Below are 18,630 nucleotides of genomic sequence, written 5' to 3'. Positions count from 1 at the left end.
GGAGAGGGAGAGAGAAGTGCAGCCAGGCCCTTGAAAGAAATGAAAATGAATTGCCTCCACTGAGTGAGGGGGAAGGAAGGGGGGCCAGCTGGCAAGCCTGGGCTGATCTGAGCCTATAGGCTGATCTAATGCCAACTCTTCTGGCTGCCTCAACTAATATAGAAAAGACCTAGTCAGTGATACTGTTCTGACTTTCATACTGGATGACTCCGCCCTCCCTTTCTCCCTCCCTTCTTTCCTTCCTTCCTTTCTTTTCTCCATCTTTCCCTTCCTCCCTCCCTCTATTCCTTCCTTCCTATCTTCTTTCCTCCCTCTTTCCCTCTCCCTCCCTTCCTATCGGCTTACTTTTATTCTTTCCTTCTGTCCTTCTTCCCTGCCTCCTTCCCTCTTTTCTCCCTCTCCTCCCCACTGTCTTGTAGTCTGGTCAGGTCTGGGCCCTGGCATTTTTCTAGAGAAAGGATTAAAGAGCAGTCAGGTGCTTATGCCTCAGGCTGCCATGGTGTCCTGTTGGGCAATGGGAGAGAGCATAGCAGCCTCCCCAGCAGCTTCAGGGAGCAATTGCTCTAAATACTTTTGATTTCAGGATCCAAGATGTATTTCCTTGAAAAGAATTGCTCCCTTCCTTCATGAAACTTTCTAGGATTCAACATCAGAGGGTCATAGATTTAGGGCCAATAGGGATCATGTAGCCCAGCCTCCTCATTTTACAGATAAGGAAACTGAGGCTCAGAGAGGGATCATCCCAAAAATGCTCAGAAGAATAACCAGGATTTGAACCAAGCTCCTCTGGCTTTCTGTGACCATTTTCCTCTCTTTCCTACCAGACCTCCCAGTCATTGCTTCCTGACCCTGGACCCAGGGTTCTAGTGAGTTTTTCTAATCCTCTATCTGGCACCTTTTCCATGACATCACCCAATGTCCACAGACCCCAATCTTCTCCTTGGGACACATAATTGGTTATTTCCTGGTTTGTATTGTTTTCTCATTATTTCACCAACCCTAGAGGCAGATTTCTCTCCTTTTTGGGGTCCTTCAAAGGTCCTCTCATAAGGGGGGGGGGGCTCAAGAACATAAGGCTTAGAGGAAGAAAATGAGACCAGGACAGGGGAAGGCTTTCACCCAAGGTCATAATCAGTAAATGGCAGAGCAAAGACTGGAAATTCAAATCTTCTGACCCCATCTCTGCTTGCCTTCAACATTTTGTCTTCATGGTCAGTGCCCTCCCCTCCCTCAAATACTTCTTGGATTGAATTTAATCTTCTGCTGTGCACACCAAACCCATTTCCCTTGGGTCCCTTTGGTAAGATGGGATCTCCTTGAGAGTTAATTGAGAAAACCCAAGGAACCAGCTCTGCTTTTCCCTTAGATTGGGGGATGGGAATTAACCAATCCCCCAAGGATTCAGATCCAGAGCTGGAGGGACCTCAGAAGGACATCAGGACTTAGGCATAAAAGTGACCTCTCAGTTTACAGATGAGGAAATTGAGGGCTGGAAAGAATGAATCAATTTAGAATCTGAGACCAAAAGGATGAGTGATTTAGATCCAGAGCCGAAGGGGCTTCAGATCCCTGTTTGTCCAAACTCCATGAGGCCCAGGGAATTGCACAGGTACTGTGTAGCAAAATTGAGATTTGAACCAAGAGTTGTGGTTCCAAATCCAATGGGCTCCCAGTACCTGTCTTCTTCAGAGTTTAGATTACATCTCCAAGGAATAGCCAGCTGCTGGGATATCCTTATCTCCTCAGGAGAGACAGAAATGGATAAAACAATCTATGCCCCTCTTGTATGGGGGTGGGGTGAGATGGCCAGAGTTGGCAGTTGCAGTGGATGGGGTGGGTCTCCTGCCATCCATTCCCCATCTGTCTCTCTATGAGAGTACTAGACTGACCAGAACCATCAGACCCACTTGAGTATGGTCTACCCTCTCCTGCCCCATTCCCTCCTGGTTTTGGTCCTTGGCTTGATAGCTTTCTTTATGGCCTAGTTTTTGTCAGAGCCAGAACAGGGCCAGGTAGAACCCCCTGCCCCTCCTGGGGCTCCAGATGTGCCCCTCTCATCTTGTTCCATCTTTCCTCATCTGTAAAAGGGATAGAGTTGCTGGCCTTCCAAGTTCCTTTTCTCTCATTCTAAGAAAGGACCCTTTCTGGGTCCCTGACCCCCTCTGGCAGCTGGAAACCCCTTCTCATAATCATGTTTTTAGATACATTAAAAAGACACAGAAGCACAAAGAAAATCAAATGTACTGAATTTTTTTTTCCAATACGTTCCTGGATGCCAGGGTAAAACCCCTGCTCCAAATGAATGATTTCATGGTCATCATATAAATGAAGAATTCAAGTTTCTTTGTTTCTGGAAGTGCCCTCATTCCCCATTTTTTCCTGGCTCATAGTCAGAAGTCCTTGGATTCAAGTCCCACATCAGATACTCACTACTTATGAGACTTAGGGCAAATCACATCAACTCATTGGCCCTCAATTTCCCCATCTGTCAATATCCACTGGTGCTGGACACAGAAGGACCTGAGTTCAAATCCAGCCTCAGACACTTCCAAGCTATGAGAACCTGGACAAGTCACTTAACCCTGATTGCCTCCCCCTCCCCCAAAAAGTAAAGCAGGAGGATTTTATAATATATAAAATATATATAAATATATATTTATAATATATAAAATAATATAATTTTATAATTTCCCACCAATCCAGTCTCTGAAGCCCCTTTCAGCTCTAGACCTAGGATCTTATGACCTCTCTTGGCCTCCTCCAGACCTTTAGACCTGGATCTGGGAGAAGGGTACATACTCACCTGTCCAGATTTTGGGGGAGAACAAGTGGAGGAGAAAGGTGGGGACTCATTCACTGCCTCCTGGCCTCAGCTAGCTCTGAAAAGATGAACTGTTGGAGATTCCCATGAGTTTCTGGAGAGTCCCCATTTTTCTCCTCCCTCTCCTTGGGAGTTGATGGGGCCTCTCCTTCATATATGCTCTGCACACTTGTCTATCTCTAACTCTCATTGAATTCCAGAGGCTGCCCTCCTTTCCCTCCTTTGCCAAGGCTCTTACCCTCTCTCCTTTTGAGATCTCTTCCCTCATCTCTACTCCCTCTCTCCCCACCAACCCACCCACTTCTCCCCCCAAGCTATATGAGTCCTTTCTATTCAGGAAACCTTGAGACTGAGAGAGGAGAAAGTAGGGGGAAAAAAGTTGGCTTAGCCCACTTCCATCCCCCTGTATGCTGGTCTTTCTTGGACCTCAACTTCAGTGTGTGACCAAAGGCAAAGCCTTTTAACCTTGCTTTGCCTCCATCTGGAAAAAGTAGAACCCCGGCCTGCGATCTCAGGGAGACTCTTACAGTAGAGATAATGGACAGACCAGGTTGGGAGACAGTAGGGGCTTAGCTGACCTGCAATGTCAGTAGGAATCAATAATGTCTCATGGCAGCCCAAGGCAGTCTCAGGCCTTTCCATGCAGAGAACCCCTCTTTACCAGCCCCTCTATCTTGACCCAGCTTCCAGGAAGAACTCTTGAACTCCATCTTGAATTTGGAATATTCTCACTCATACCAAGCACCAATTAGAGTACAGAAGTCAAGCCATGATGGTGCTTTCCTCTGTGATCAGCCAAACTGGATGATTCTGTTACCCCACCCCTACCCCAGCACACACAATGTATGCTATCTTACCTCCAAGCCTTTGCTCATGCTCTTTTCTGTACCTGAGACAATAGAAAGGATAACAGACCAGGAGTCAAGTGACCTGGGTTTACGAAAAAAGACAACAAACATTTATCATTATTCCAAGTATTTTATAAATATTCACTTCATTCAAACAAGGTAAGGTAAATACTATTATTATTTATTATTATTATCCCCATTTTACAGATACAGAAATTTTGGCAGACAAAGGTTAAATGACTTGTCCAGGGCACCAGAGCTAGTAAGCTGGATTTGAATTCTGCTCTTCCTGTCTCCAGGGCCCACACACTATCCACTATCCACTATCCAACTCATTACACCCCCATTTGACAGTCCACTGAGTCACGTACGTTGGACTAAAGCCCTACCCATTAGTATAAAACTAAGCATCCCTAGAGCTGGTTGACTGCAGGGCCTAGGAACCAGCCCCTCCTCCAATCAGCTGTCAGTCCTGCTGAAGGGAGTCAGTGCAGGAGAAGCTCTAGAAGAGAGGTTCCGCCGTCACTAGTGGCTTACCTCAGGTCTTCATCCTAGGAGAACCTGTGCCATTTCACACTTGTGATGGTTTCAGAATCATGTGAAGCATGTGGGGATGCCATCCTGCTTCTATTCAAGGCCGTGAATTATCTTGTGACTGTCCATCTAGGTTGATCCCAGAGGATGCCAGGAATGTCTTGGCTAGAGGAATCTTGGTGGGCAGAAGTCAGAACTGACCAGATTGGTCCTGGCAGCCCATGGGAAGGACTGTCCCCATGGCAGTCTGGGATCAGGGCTGGGAGGCACCCATGTCTCTGTTCTGCAGCAGGAAGAGGCTGCCTGGGTCCTCTCTGTTCCCTGCTGTTATGACAGCAGATCCCTCAAGGAACTTAGGTGCCTCCTTTGCGACTTTGGGGGTCAACTCAGAACATCTTGTACTAGTTAGACAAGTAGAGTGAGATGGAGTTACATATATTTTTATCAAACAGCCAACACATAGGGAGCTACAGAGTATCAAGTGGGGACAGTTTAGAGCAGCACAATGGAGAAAATGCCCTTAGAGAGAGGAAAAACCATGAGATCAAATCTGATCTCAGATATTAGCTGTGTGATCCTGGGCAAGTCTCTTCAGCCTATTTGCTCCAATTTCCTTCTCTGGAAAATGAGCTGTAAAGTTAACTCCAGTATTTTTCCCCCAAAAAACCTCAAATGGGGTCACAAAGGGTCAATATTACTGAAAAATGACAAATAACAACAAGGTATGATGATATAAGTCTTGGCTGGGTAGGAGACTGCAGGGCTTTACAGCCTTAGACCTGGAAAGGTCTTCAGTGGAGAAACCCATCATCACCTCAAGCAGCCCATTCCATATAACATAGAATGTTAGCACATCAGGATAGAATGTTAACTCGTCCACATTGAAAGTCCCTAGTTTTTAATCAAGCATTTATTAAGGGTCTGTTCTGTTCGGTTCTTGGGCTAGCAAACCAAAGAGGAAACAGTCCCTGCTCTTAGGAAGCTTACATTTTATCAGATAATAAACTACAACAAGGTAATTGTTTTCAGACCCTGGCAGCAGAGGAGATTTGGTAAAGTTTAAGGTAGAAGATGGTTGAACTAAGCATTTATTAATCACCTGCTCTGGGTTGGCAATGGACTAAGCACTGGTAATATAAGAGACAGTCCCTGTCCTCCAGGAGCTTACAATCTAATGGAGGGACAGCAAGAAACAAATGTATACAAATAAGCTGTGTACAGGATAAAAAGGAAATAACCAGAAGAGGGAAGGCACTGAAATGAAGAGGGGTTGGGGAAGCTGAGACTTTAACTGGGACTTGAAGGTCTTACATAGTGGTAAGAACATTGGGTTTGACACCCTGAGGACCTAAGTACAAATTCCAGTCCCAACACTGCTGGCATGACTTTGGGGATAACTCTTGAGGCCTCAGTTTCCCTGCCAGTGAAATGAGGAATAAATAAACTGTAGGAATTGGGAAAGGTATTATGTAGAGGATGATACTCAACCTATTATTTTATTGAAAAGAATGATTTTTTTCACAAGTAGTATATAGATATAAAGAAAGAGACCCCATTAAAAAGTGATCATTTTACCTCTCTGGGTCTCAGTCTTTCACACAAAATCATTCTTAGTAACCCTGTCAAAAAAGGAGGCCAGTTTGGTATAACTTATTTTTAGTGAACCGCTGCTGGCTCCCAGTAATCCCTCTGCCTCTCTGGGTACTCCTAAACTGTTTAATAAAACACCAAAACTTCTGACCTCTTCTCTGATGGGTCCTCCTTTTTTTCCTTTTTGAGAATCCCCCAACCCTCTCTACCCCAGACCCAGGCAGTTTCCTGCTAAATTCTGAATTTTTTGTCTCTATCTGCCTCTCCTACCCACTTCAGCCCAGAGCAACCTGTTCATTTCTAAAAAGCCAGCAGCTTCCACCAGGGTGCTAGGAAACAGTGTCAGAACACCCAAAGATAGCGAGGCTGCCTGGCCTCCTGCCAAAGAATATTGGGGATGGAGGATGAGAGAACCCTAGAATTGTAGAGTTTGAAAGGAGCTGAGACCAGGGGGAGCATTCTCAACTCATTGTCTTTGGGTCAATCGCCTTGCTCTGTTGTATTTTTCATTTCAGTATTGGTCCAAACATACAAACAACACTGATCATTTAATATTTGGAGACATATTTTGGGTATTGTTATTTAACTGGAGAATTCATGCTTTCTTTTAAATACATTCTTTCAAATAAATCTTTTTTCATTCCCAAGCATCACAATTGAGCTAGTTAATTTGCCTCAAGTGAACATATTATACTGAAATTAAAGGGAAAATAGGATTCAGTTTATAGAAATTTACCTTATAGACATTTTCATTAAAATAAAGGGCACAGTATTGTCTAAATCACCAGGGATTCTGAAGCTGGACATCTGTGAACTTCAGAAATGTGTATAATTTGATAATAATAATAATGTTTGTCCTTCACTCTAGAAGAAGACCGTGACACTAGAAAGATGATGCCATGACAAGCACATGGATTGGGCTTTGAGTGAGAGGGTGCTGTGCTAAGACACCAGCCTCACTTTCTCTTCCAGAACCATCTAGGTCCAATGGTCAGATATGAATCAGGAGGACTGGAGATGGCCCTGGATGGGAGGCAGTCATGGTTATGTGACTTACCCAAGGTCACACAGCTAGTAAGTGTCAGGTATCTGAGGTTGGATTCGAACTCCTGTCCTCCTGACTCTAAGGTCAGGCTCTATCCACTGTGCCACCATAATTGGTTTCCTTTGTATCCTATACATTTAAGAAAATTATTCTGAGAAGGGAACCATAGGCTCCCAAAAATCATCAAAGGGGGATCAAAGGCTCCCCATCAAAAGAGGACCATCAGCACCCTTGGGCCAAACGGAATCCCTCAGTTCCCCTGGGCCACCAAAGGGGGAGAAAGATAAGAATCTCTCCTTGATGCTTTTCAATAATCCCTCCATATCTGGGATTATTTATTATTTCTTTTAATTCATGTGAAAAAGTATAGGACAATGGATAGAAGATGGAATTCCAAGTCACAGGGCCCAGGTTTAAATCTAAGTTCTGCCACTTTGGGCCCCATAGGCCTCAGGCAAGTCCCCTCTGCAGAACTGAAAGCTTGTGGAGTTTAGGTCCTCATTTTACAGATGAGGAAATGGAGGTCCAAGAGACACCCGAGTCAATCATGAAGGCAGTAAGTCAGATTAGGTCATCTGAAGCAGCCAGTGAAAAAAGTAAGGGGACTTTTCTCAGTTTTCCTTGTCTGCCAAATAAGAAAATTGGATTTGATGACTTCTGAGATTTTGGTGCTACTGGTCTTGGGGTCCAAAAGATCTGCGTTCAAGTTTTAACTCTGCCACCTATCAGCTCTGTGGCCCTGGGTAAGATCTCTCAGTGCCCCATGACTTTAGAGTACCAAATGAATGCAATTGACAGAATGGCTTCTTTATTGGAAGCTAAAATTTTTTGGGGGGTAATTCTCATATGATCTCTAAGGTCCCTGTCTAAGAATTCAAATTCTGCCTCAAATACTTAAAGCTCTGTGGACTTGGGGAAAGTCATTCTATCCCCTCGCCTCAGTTTCCTCATCTGTAAAATAAAACAAATAATTTTGATCCCGCCTAACTAGCGAAAAATTACTTGTGATAGGACCTCAGAAGGTCCAGCACATTCCACCAAGTGGGTGGACAGTATCCCAAAGGCCAGCCAACGTGCCCTTAAAGATAGGACATAAGCTCAGCAGCTTGTGGGGCCAACCCAGGACAGCTGCTCCTCTGTCCCTAGGCTGCAGAACTCAGGGAACCAGCAAGAAATTACCAATGGCACCAGCAGATGCCAGTTTTGTCTGGCTCGGTCGGCCTCTGCCCTGCCCAGCCCTTTTCTCTTTGTCTATGGCCTGCAGCCAGCTCACATAACTCCCAACTGAGAGAACTCTAGACCCCATATGATCTCCAGAGACTTCAAGCTAGTTGGTGGTTCTGACTCCCAGAGAAAACAGAAGTGTTCCTGCTGGCACGCCCCTATATAATCAAGGCTAGAACAAAGCAAAAACAGCCTAGAGGGGTCAGGTTGGGGGGGGGGTAAGAGGCCTTCTCTGCAGTCTGAGGAGGGAGGGCATTTCAGCCTAGGCAGAGGCTGGCAAATGCCCAGGTGGGCTGGGCAAACCCTGTGAACAGATGGTACTGTTTGGAGGGAAATTAACTCAAAATCAGTGACAGCAGGCTGAAACTGCAAAGGAGACATTAAGGATCATGGAGTCCAACCCTTTCATGCTACTAAAAAGGAAACTGAGGTTCTGTGATGTTATGTGATTTGCCATGGCCTTGGACTCAGGTCTTCTGACACTAAGCCCAACATTCTTTCTTCACTATTTGGGGTAGTACACGAATGTTCCTCCTCTGAGGATCTTGCAGTATCTACCTCCAAAAAATGGAGGTAGATTTGCTGAATTTGCTGAAAGCTCCCCCTGTTCTCCTCCTCCTCCTCCTCCCATATCTCTCCAACATCAACCTCCACTATCTCCTTCACTGTGATGTGGGATCAAGAGCTGACACGTCTCCTTGCCCTTCCCCTACCATTATCTCCCCTCTCTAGTCTTAACTCTCTCCCTATCCAGAGATCTCTTCCTATAAACATGCCCAGGTCTTTCTCATCCTTAGAAACCTGTGATCACCCCTTCTCAACTACATACCTTGGAAAAAACCATCTACATGAGGTGCCTCCACATACTTCTCAGCCCTTTGTTATTGCAATTCATCTGAAATCTCTTCAAGGTTGGTAAGGATCTCTTAGTTACAAGAATGAATACAGCAGTCTTTTCTCAGTCCTCATTCTTTACCTCTCTACAGCCTTGAAAATGTTACCCACCTTCTCTTTCTCAACGGTTTCTAGGTTTTTGTGAATACTATTCTCTCTTGATTCTCCCATGACTCTGAAAAAGTTTTTTAGCTACTCATCCATATCATGTCCACCACTATTGTTATAAGGTATAATGTGTATTATCCTTTTGGTTCTGTTTGCTTCACTGCATCAGTTCATTTAAGCTTTCCTATGTTTCTCTGAATTCTGCATTTTCTTTGTTGTTTTTAACCACATATTCTGTTATGTTCATGTTTGTGTAATTGATCTTTACCCCTTTGTTATAGTTTTGTTACTTCAAAATATGTCACTAGGAATATTTTGATGTACAGTGGTCCTTGGGGTATGTATGTACCAATAGTGGAATTGCTGGACCAAAGGGTATGAACTTTTTAGTCACTTTCTTAGCATAGTTTACTCTCCAGATAGATGATTGGACCAATTTACAGCTCCATCACCATTTGTGGACCTGTGATCCCTCAGGCAGGGAAGAGTTTTCTTAGTATAGAAAATTTCCAAGTGAATAGAGTGCAAAGATTAAGGTTATAAGTTTATGGAATGTTGGAGCTGGAGACTACCTTTGTATCTTGTCCAACCCCTGTCACTGTTCAGAGGAACACCTGAAGGGTAAATAGTTAAGGACACACAGCTAGAGACTTAATTAGCTGCTGTTCAGTCATAAGTGACTCATGGGGACCCTATTTTCTTAACAGAAATACTGGAGTAGTTTGCTATTTCCTACTACAGTTCATTTTACACATGAAGAAACTGAGGCAAACAGGGTTAAGTAACTTTCCCAAGGCCTCACAAGTAGTAAATGTCTGAGATTGTTTTGAATTCATACAAATGAGTCTTCTTAGTTCTAAGCCTCATGTACTCTCCACTGCTCCATCTTGCTGCCCAATGAACTTAATAGGGATGAAGTGAAATGTGAACTTTACACTTTGATAGCTTTGTCAATATTGTATAAAGAGAAGTGAATAATTGGACGAGATTTGGACAGTTCTACTCTAGAGCAATGCAAATTTGACCCTTCTCTCAGTTACCGCAGCAATTCCCCAATAGCTTGGGTTTGACTCTCATTGCTGGGGCAGAGTATCCACCATAGGGTCCCTCTGTACCTTATGCACTAATTCCTGCTTCAGATTATCAGTGACTAAAAAGCAGGGGGTAGAAAAGAGGGATAAAAGTTGGATCTGTCTGGTGACTGAGGGATGGACATGATGCTAAATCCTTATTGAACCAGAGAATGCCTGGGCTGAAAGAAACCTTAAAAGTCTGACTTGTCATTTTACTGAGAGGAGAGGGGAAGTGACTTGTGCAAGGTTACACAAAGGATTTGCAATCGTACGTTCCTGATTTCCAGGCTCATCTCTCTATTCACTATGTCCAGCATAGAGGGCCCTTAATTGGAAAGAGTAGACACCCAGAAACCAGGGCTGATGGAGGATTGTGGAGTGATAATAATAGTTCTATTAACATGCTTCTATAGTACTTTCCAGTTTGCAATGTATTATCTCAAATGTATTATTTCTTTTGGGTCTACTATTACTCCCATTTTACAGATGATGAAAGTAAGACTCCTGAGACGTTAAGGGACTTGTCCAGAGTGATTGAGGCAGATTTGAACCCTAGGCTCCCTGAGTCCAAGACTAGTGTTCTTCCTATTCTGCTCTGCTACCTCTCAGTTTAGAAAGCCCATAAAGAGAAACCAGGTGGAGAGAAACCAGGAAGTTGACTGAGTTCTCTCCAATTACCCTCAGAAAAAATTGTTAAATCAAACCTCTAAACAGACTCTGGAGTGGAAGAACTCCAGTGGAAGAAGAATTTTCTAGCTTAAGACAACTGAAAATGACTTCAGGAAAGATCTGTTTCACTTGTGTATAAAAGGGGAGAATAACACAGTGCAGAGGAGGCTCTTAGCCTCAGCACAAATAAGAAACCTGGGTTCCTCAGTCTTGGCTTGGCTTAGGCTAGTGGCACAGCTTCCATAGGCTGTGAGACCTCTAGCCCTAGAAGTTAGACTGCCAGCCCCAGAATCCTGGCACAACAGGCCACTTCAGTGAAGCTATGAGCTGTGGAACTCTCAGTGCAAAAAGTCAGGAATTGGACCAGTGGTTTCCAGTCCAGTGCAAGAAACTTGAGACAGTTCACCCTTTGCTCCAAGAGTTGAGTTCAATGTTAAAAGTCGAAAAATTGGCTTTAAAAATGAGCAAAAATCAGAAAAGAGCCCTGACCATAGAAAGCTACAATGGTGTTATGAAAGACCTAAAGCCCAACTCAGAAAAGGACAATGAATGTCAAAATGCAAAGCCTCAAAGGGGAATATGAATTTGTCTTGAGCCCTCAAAATCTTCTTGGAAGAGCTCAACAAGGATTTTAAAAACCAAATAAGAAAGGTAGAAGGAAAATTGGGGAATGAGTTAAAAGAAAGTCAACAGCTTGGAAAAGGAAGGGAAAAATTGTCTGAAGAAAACAACTCCATAAAAAAGCAGAATTAGCCAAATGGAAAAGAAGGTAGAAAAGCCAACTGAAGAAAATAATGTCTGAAAAATTAGAATTGGGCAAGTGGAAGTTACTGACTCTATGAGACATCAAGAATCAGCCAAATAAAATCAAAAGAATGAAAAATAGAAGAAAATACAAAATACCTCATGGTAAATACAACTGACCTGGAAAATAGATTTAGGAGAGAATTATTGGTCTACCTGAAAGCCATATCAAAAAAAAGAACATGGACAGCCTCTTTCAAGAAATTATCAAGAAAAATTTCCCTGAATCCTAGAAGCAGAGGGTAAAATAATAATTGAAAGAATACACTGATCATCTCATGAAAAAGATCCCAAAATGAAAGCTCTAAGTAATATTGTGACCAAATTCCAATAATAAGGTCAAGGAGAAAATATTAGAAGCAGCTAGAAAGAAACAATTCAAATATCAAAGGAACCACAGTCAAGATTACATAGCACTTAACAACTTTTACATTAAAGGGTAGGAGAACTTGAAATATAACCTTCTGGAGGACAAAGAAACTTGTATTACAACCAGGAATCAGTCAACAAGCAAAACTGAGCATAATCTTTCAGAGGAAAACATAAACATTCAATGAAATAAGGGATCTTCAGTTTTCCTGATGAAAAAACCAGAGCTGAAAAGAAAATGCCATCTTCAAATTCAAGATTCAAGAGAAGCTTAAAAAAGGTAAACAGGAATAAAAACCATATTATTCAATAAGATTAAAATGTTTATATCCCTGCTTGGGAAGATGATACTTGTAACTCTTGTGAACTTGAATCTCTATTAGGGCAGTTAGAAGGAGGAGTATACATAGACAAAAGATGTATGTATAATTTGACTTTGATGTGATGATATTGATAAAAATTAAGGGGTTAAGAAAAGGATTGTACTGGGAGAAGAGGAAAGGGGGAGGCAGAATAGAATAAATTACATCACATAAAGAGGTGCAAAAACCCTATTACAGTAGAGGGAGTCTTAGACTCATTGGCTCAAAGAGGAAATAACATACACACTCAGTTGGGTATAGAAATTTATTTTGCCCTACAGGGAAATAGAAAGTTAAAGGGGAAAGATCAGAAAGGGGGACTGATAGAAGGGAGAGCAGATTGAGGAAGGCAGTGATCAGAAGCAAAACAATGATGAGGGAGGGGCAGGGTAAAAGAAAAGTATAAATGAGGGAGGGAGAGAATAGAATGAAGGGAAATACAAAAGTAATTATAAACATGAATGTGAATGAGATCAACTTTACCATAGTAGATTAAAAGTCAGAATCCTACAATATGTTATTTACAAGAAACACATTTGAAGCAGAGATAATACAGAGTCAAGGTAAAGGGCTAGAGCAGAAGAATACATCATGCTTCAGATAAAGTGAAAAAAAAAAAGAAGCAAGGATAGCAATCCTGATCTCAGACAAAGCAAAAGCAAAAATAGATCTAATTAAAAGAGATCAGGAAGGAAACTACATCTTGCTAAAACACACCATAAGCAGTGAAGTAATGTCAATTCTAAACATACATGCATCAAGTATAGCATACAAATTCTTGGAGGAGGAACTAAGTGAGTTATAGGAAGAAATAGACAACAAAACTATACTAGTCAGGAACAGATAATCTAACCACAAAATAAACAAGAAGTTAAGGAGGTGAGTAGAATTTTAGAGAAGTTAGATATGATAGGTCTCTGGAGAAAACTGAAATGGGAATTGAAGAGAATATACTTTTTTCTCATCAGTACCTGACACCTAAACAAAATTGGCCATGTATTAGAGCATAAAAACTTCATAATCATATGGCAAAAGATAGAAATATTAAATACATCCCTTTCAGATAATGATGCAATAAAATTATATATGTAATAAAAGGCCATGAAAAGAGACTGAAAATTAGTTGGAAACTAAATAATCTAATCCTGAATGAGTGGGTCAAGAATGACAATAATGAAACACTGTACCAAAACTTATATATTACAGTCAAAGCAGTTATTAGGGGGGATTTTGTATTTTTTTGCATGCTTACATAAATAAAGAGTAAATCAGTGAAATGGGCAAGAAGCTAAAAAATCTAGGAAAAGAACAAATAAAAATCCCCAACTAAATACCAAAGTGGAAATTCTGAAAGTCAAGGGAGAGGTTAATAAAATTGAAAGTAAGAAAACTGTTGAACTAATAAATAAAACTAATACATAAAAACTGGTTTTACTAAATATATATATATATATATATATGCGTGTGTGTGTGTGTGTGTGTATAAAACCTTTGGGTAATTTGACAAAATAGAAAGAAGAAAATCAAATTACCAGTATCCAAAATGAAAAAGTGTGAATTCACCACCAATGAAGAGGAAAGCCAAAAGCAGGGAAACAAATTTTACATCTAATGTTTCTGATAAAGGCCTCTTGTCTAAAATATAAAGAGAAATAAGTCAAATTTATAAGAACACAGGTCATTCCTCAATTGATAAATGGTCAAAGGATATGAATGGGCAGTTTCAGATGAAGAAATTAAAGCTATCTCTAATCATAATGGAAAAATGTTCTAAATCACTATTAAGTAGAGAAGTGCAACTCTGACGACCTCACACCTATCAGACTGGCTAATATGACAGAAAAGGAAAATGATAAATGGTGAAGAAGATTGAAATGCTAATACATTGTTGGTAGAGTTGTAAACTGATCCAACCATACTGAAGAGCAATTTGGAGCACAAAGGGCATACCTTTTGATCCAGCAAAACCATTCCTAGGTCTGTATCCCAAAGAGATCATAAAAAAAGGGAAAGGGGCCCACATTTACAAAAATATTCATAGCAGCTCTTTTTTGTGAAACCAAAGAATTGGAAATTGAGGAATGCCCATCCATTGGGGATTGACTGAACAAGATGTGGCTTATGGATGTAATGGAAAATGATGAGGAGACAGATTTCAGAAAAGGCTTACAGGACCTGATGCTGAGTGAAGTGAACAGAACCAGGAGAGCATTATACACATTAATAGCAACATTGTGGGGGGGGGGGCGGCTAGGTGGTACAGTGGATAGAGCACCAGCCCTGGAGTCAGGAGGACCTGAGTTCAAATCCGGTCTCAGACACTTAATAATTACCTAGCTGTGTGGCCTTGGCAAGCCACTTAACCCCCAAAAACCTAAAAAAAAAAAAAAATAGCAACATTGTGTGACGATCAGCTATGACAGACTTAGCTCTTCTTAGCAATGCAGTGATCCAGCACATTCCAAAAGACGCATGATGGAAAATGTCATCCACATCCAAAGAAAGAACTATGGAGTTTAAATGAACATCAAAGAATATTATTTTCACTTTTTTCTTGTTGTTTTGTTTTTTCTTTCTCATGTTTGTTCCCTTTTGTTCTGATTCATCTTTCATATGACTGATGTGGAAATATGTTTAATATGATTGTACATGTTTAAACTATATCAGATTACTTGCTTTCTTGGGTAGGGAGAAGGGGAGGAAGGGGGAAAAATTTGGAACTCATACACAATTCAATATGAATGTTGAAAACTACCCACACATGTAATTGGAAAAAATAAAATACTATTAAAGGCAGAAAGGAAAAGAAAAAAAAAGGAAGTCTGCAGGACCAGAAAAGAATACAGTGGTTTGAGAAAGTGGAAGATGCTTCAGGCTTCAGTTCCTTACCCTCACTTAACACTTCTCTTTTCTATTCTACTGTGAATGAAGCAGTTCTCTAAGAGGTTTTTTGGTGATTTATGTAAGGTGATTCGAGGGGAACATTATTGGAACAGAGCACTATGGAATTCTATTTGTTTATCTCCCTATTATTGCTGCCTTATCTTATGTACCCTAGAGGCCTCCAGTTGGAAGAGACCTTCCAACTGACTAACTGAGGAAATGGAGAGGGAGAGTCACTTGGCCAAGGTCACTCAGCTAGCCAGTAGCAGCCAAGATCCTAGGTTCTCAATTCCAAATCCTGTCTTTTCTCTGCCTTCCCTGAGGTATGCAAAAAGAGGAGACACAAGAGGGGTTAGGGGGCTCATTCTTGATCAATAGGTTTCCCACTCCAGAGGGAAGAGGAAAGCCCAGATGTAAGTGATGGGGAAGTGTTCCCTACTCAGCAGAATGTCGGGGACAGGTCTTTCCTTAAGAGCACTTGGTCACTGATCATGGAATGTCTTAGCTAGAAGTAACGATCTTGGTCCACCCCCCTGTACTTCACAGAAGGAGAAACCAGAGTGGGCAAATGACTTGGGTAAGGTCATAGAATTGGCAGGGACCTCTGAGCCCCTCTGGTTTGAACAAGAATTCCTTCTGCAACAGGGAGCAAGTGTGATGCAGTGGAAAGATCTGACCCTGAGTCTGAATTCCACCTCCAACCCTTCCTACTTGTATGACTTGGGTCTTTAAAAGAAACATGGTAAACTGGGAGAGGATAAATTAGATGGACTCTAGGGTCCCTTCTAGCTCTAAACCTGTGCTCCTATGATCCCTTCAGTGACCAGACATTTGGCTTTTACCTGAAGGCTTACAGGGATGGGGATCCCACTACTAAAAATAACAATAATAACCAAAATATTAACTAGACTTTACAGAGTGTTAAGGTTTGCAAAGTACTTCCCAATGATTATCTCCGTTGATCTTTAGAACAACTCTGGGGAGGGCAGGCACTATTGTCATCATTACAGATGAGAAAACTGGGGCTAGAGATTAAAATGATTTGTCCAGGGTCACACTGTTAGTAAGGGTCTGAGGCAGGATATGAACTCGGGCCTTCCTGACTCCAAGTTCAGTGTTACCTAGCTCCCCAGGTGGTTGCCCACTTTCCCCACAAATGGGCATTGCTTAATGTTTGGAAACGTTTTCTTCCATCAAACCAAGACCTGCCTCTTTGCAGGTTTCCTTCCTAAACCTTGGAGATTATAAGGAACAAGTGCCCTCCCTCTCCTTAAATATTTGTACCCTGCTCTTACGGCTCCCAGAGCTTTCAGGGCTCCCAGTTCCTAGATGAGAGCCTCCTCCCCAGAGTCTCAATGGCCATTACCACTGGCCTCCCCTTGATGCTGCCCATCCTGCCTCTTCAGCCTGGTCTAGCATCAGATCTCCTGACCTCCTTTGGGAAGCTCTCTCCAGCTTAGTGCTGAAGGATTTGGCCAGGGACTGAATCTGAGCTCGGCAGCTGTCACTCCTGCTAAATCCCCATACCTCCTGCCTTCTCTCTTTGGGCCTTTCAGAGCCTTGACTCCCATCTTTAGGAGGGAAAAGAAAGGGAACCTCTCCCAATCCTGTGGCTGGGCAGGGGTCATGCGTGGTTACCAGGATGGTGATGTGATGTTCATCTTTGGGCCTCAAAGAAGACCATGACATCAGGGAGGTGATGCCAAGAGAAGCACAGGAATTGGACTTGAGTGAGGGGGGGGTCTTATGCTAAGCCACCAGTCTCATTTTCTCCTCCAGAACTATCTGCGTCCAGTGGTCAGATAGGATCGAGATAAATGGAGATAGTCTTGGATGGGAAGCAATCAGGGTTAAATGACTTTCCCAGTCATTTAACACAGTAAGTGTCTGAGGCTGGATTTGAACTCCTGTCCTCCTGACTCCAAGGCGAGTGCTCTATCCACTGTGCCACTCCTCAAGTCAGGAGGACCTGAATTCAGTTCTAACCTTTGACACTGGCTGTGTGTGTGATCGTGGGCAAATCACTTAGCCCCAGTTGTCTCACATCTAGAGCCATCTCCAGATGTCTTAATTCATATCTGGCCACTGGACCAAGATGGCTCCGGGGGGAGGAGGTGAGTTGGTCACTCAGCGCAACCCTAGCATGGTAGGGGTTAAAAGAATCAGGGGCGGAGCTGGGGTCCTGCCATAGGAGCCCCTGGAGAGACTGAGGAGGAGGAGGGGGGAGGGTTAAATGGTTTCCAGATGTGTGACTTCAACCTCCCTTCCCATTGGCTGTCCGGGGAGACAAAGGACCGGGTGCTACAGGTTCCAGGGAAAGAAGGGACTGCCACGGGAGCCATCACCCTGCCAAAGGACACCAGTTTTGGAGGCAGAGTACTGATTCTATCATTTACTTCTTATATGGCCTTTGCCAAGTCACCTGCCTCCCTTCTCTGGGCCTCAATTTCTTTTCCTGTAAAACGAGGGATTTGACTTTAGTGACCTCTGAGTCTCTGCTTCTTCCAGGAGGAGCCTAAGGAACTGGGTTGCCAGGTCTGCTTCCTAAACTTCCTCCAGTGGATGAGAGTTATTGGATTTGGGGGAGCTGCCACTGAAGTCTTCTCTTAGAGGGAGAAGCTGTGACTTTTGCCCCCTGTGCATCTCTCCTCCCCTGGGGTATCCTGGGTCATCTAAGTTATTGAGTCTGACAGGACTTCCTGGTGAGCTGAGTCTAGGCCCCCTACTCCCACCCTGTATTCTTCCCCCAAACCCAGAACACAGTTGAAACATGGGATCCAACGTTGAACTTTAGGATTGGAGGATCTGAGTTAAAGACCCAAATTCCTTGATAGCCATGTGGAACCACCATTGCAAAATAAGCCAGGGCAAGCTAGAAAAGCTACCTCAAAAAATGACAAAACCTTTTGCTGAAGGAGACCTGGGATCTTGGGACACTGAGGCACTAGTGGGGGAGATCCCAGGACCTAAACTGGAGAGGCTTCAGAGGGAAGGAGCTGGGCAGGGTGGGCTCCTGGGGATCACCATCACCTGGGGATACCAAGGAAGCCTGGCCATCTGGTGGCTTCCGATTTTATCTAATTAGTCTTGCTGACTAGATTCTAAGCTCATTTGTTTTCTTCCTGTTAAAGGAAGTACCAGGGCCCTGATTGCCCTGGAGCTATCGAGGTTACCCTGCCAGCTTCACAGTAATGGCTATACTTGGAAGGGTGTGACCTTGGGCTAATCATTTCTTTGCACTTTCTCTCTGTTTAAGATGAGAGGTTTAGACTAGGTGATTGTTAAGGCTTACACCAACTTTAATCCAGTATTGGGGGATGAAGGGGGAGGATTCTGGATCTATGACTTCTGGGAAGTCTGGGGAACTCCCTGTAAAAACCCTGCCAACACTGATGCATGCTAAGAA

General features: G+C 42.9%; 1 protein-coding gene and 1 long non-coding RNA gene across 2 annotated transcripts in view; one reads left to right on the top strand and one right to left on the bottom strand.

Moving 5' to 3' along the window:
* The window catches only part of LRRC75A (leucine rich repeat containing 75A), a 122,690-nt gene that overhangs the window by 13,046 nt on the left and 91,014 nt on the right, over window positions 1–18,630 (top strand). The window lies entirely within an intron of this gene.
* On the bottom strand, window positions 2,807–4,543 carry LOC141488869 (uncharacterized). Its single transcript, XR_012468835.1, has 3 exons — window positions 4,207–4,543; window positions 3,679–3,751; window positions 2,807–2,892 (listed from the first exon to the last, which is right to left on the bottom strand). It is a non-coding gene; the product is annotated as an uncharacterized LOC141488869 (long non-coding RNA).

The sequence above is a fragment of the Macrotis lagotis genome, chromosome 5 (genome assembly GCF_037893015.1).
Source record: "Macrotis lagotis isolate mMagLag1 chromosome 5, bilby.v1.9.chrom.fasta, whole genome shotgun sequence".
Taxonomy (NCBI): Eukaryota; Metazoa; Chordata; class Mammalia; order Peramelemorphia; family Peramelidae; genus Macrotis; species Macrotis lagotis.
This window is presented reverse-complemented; position numbering and strand designations above follow the sequence as displayed.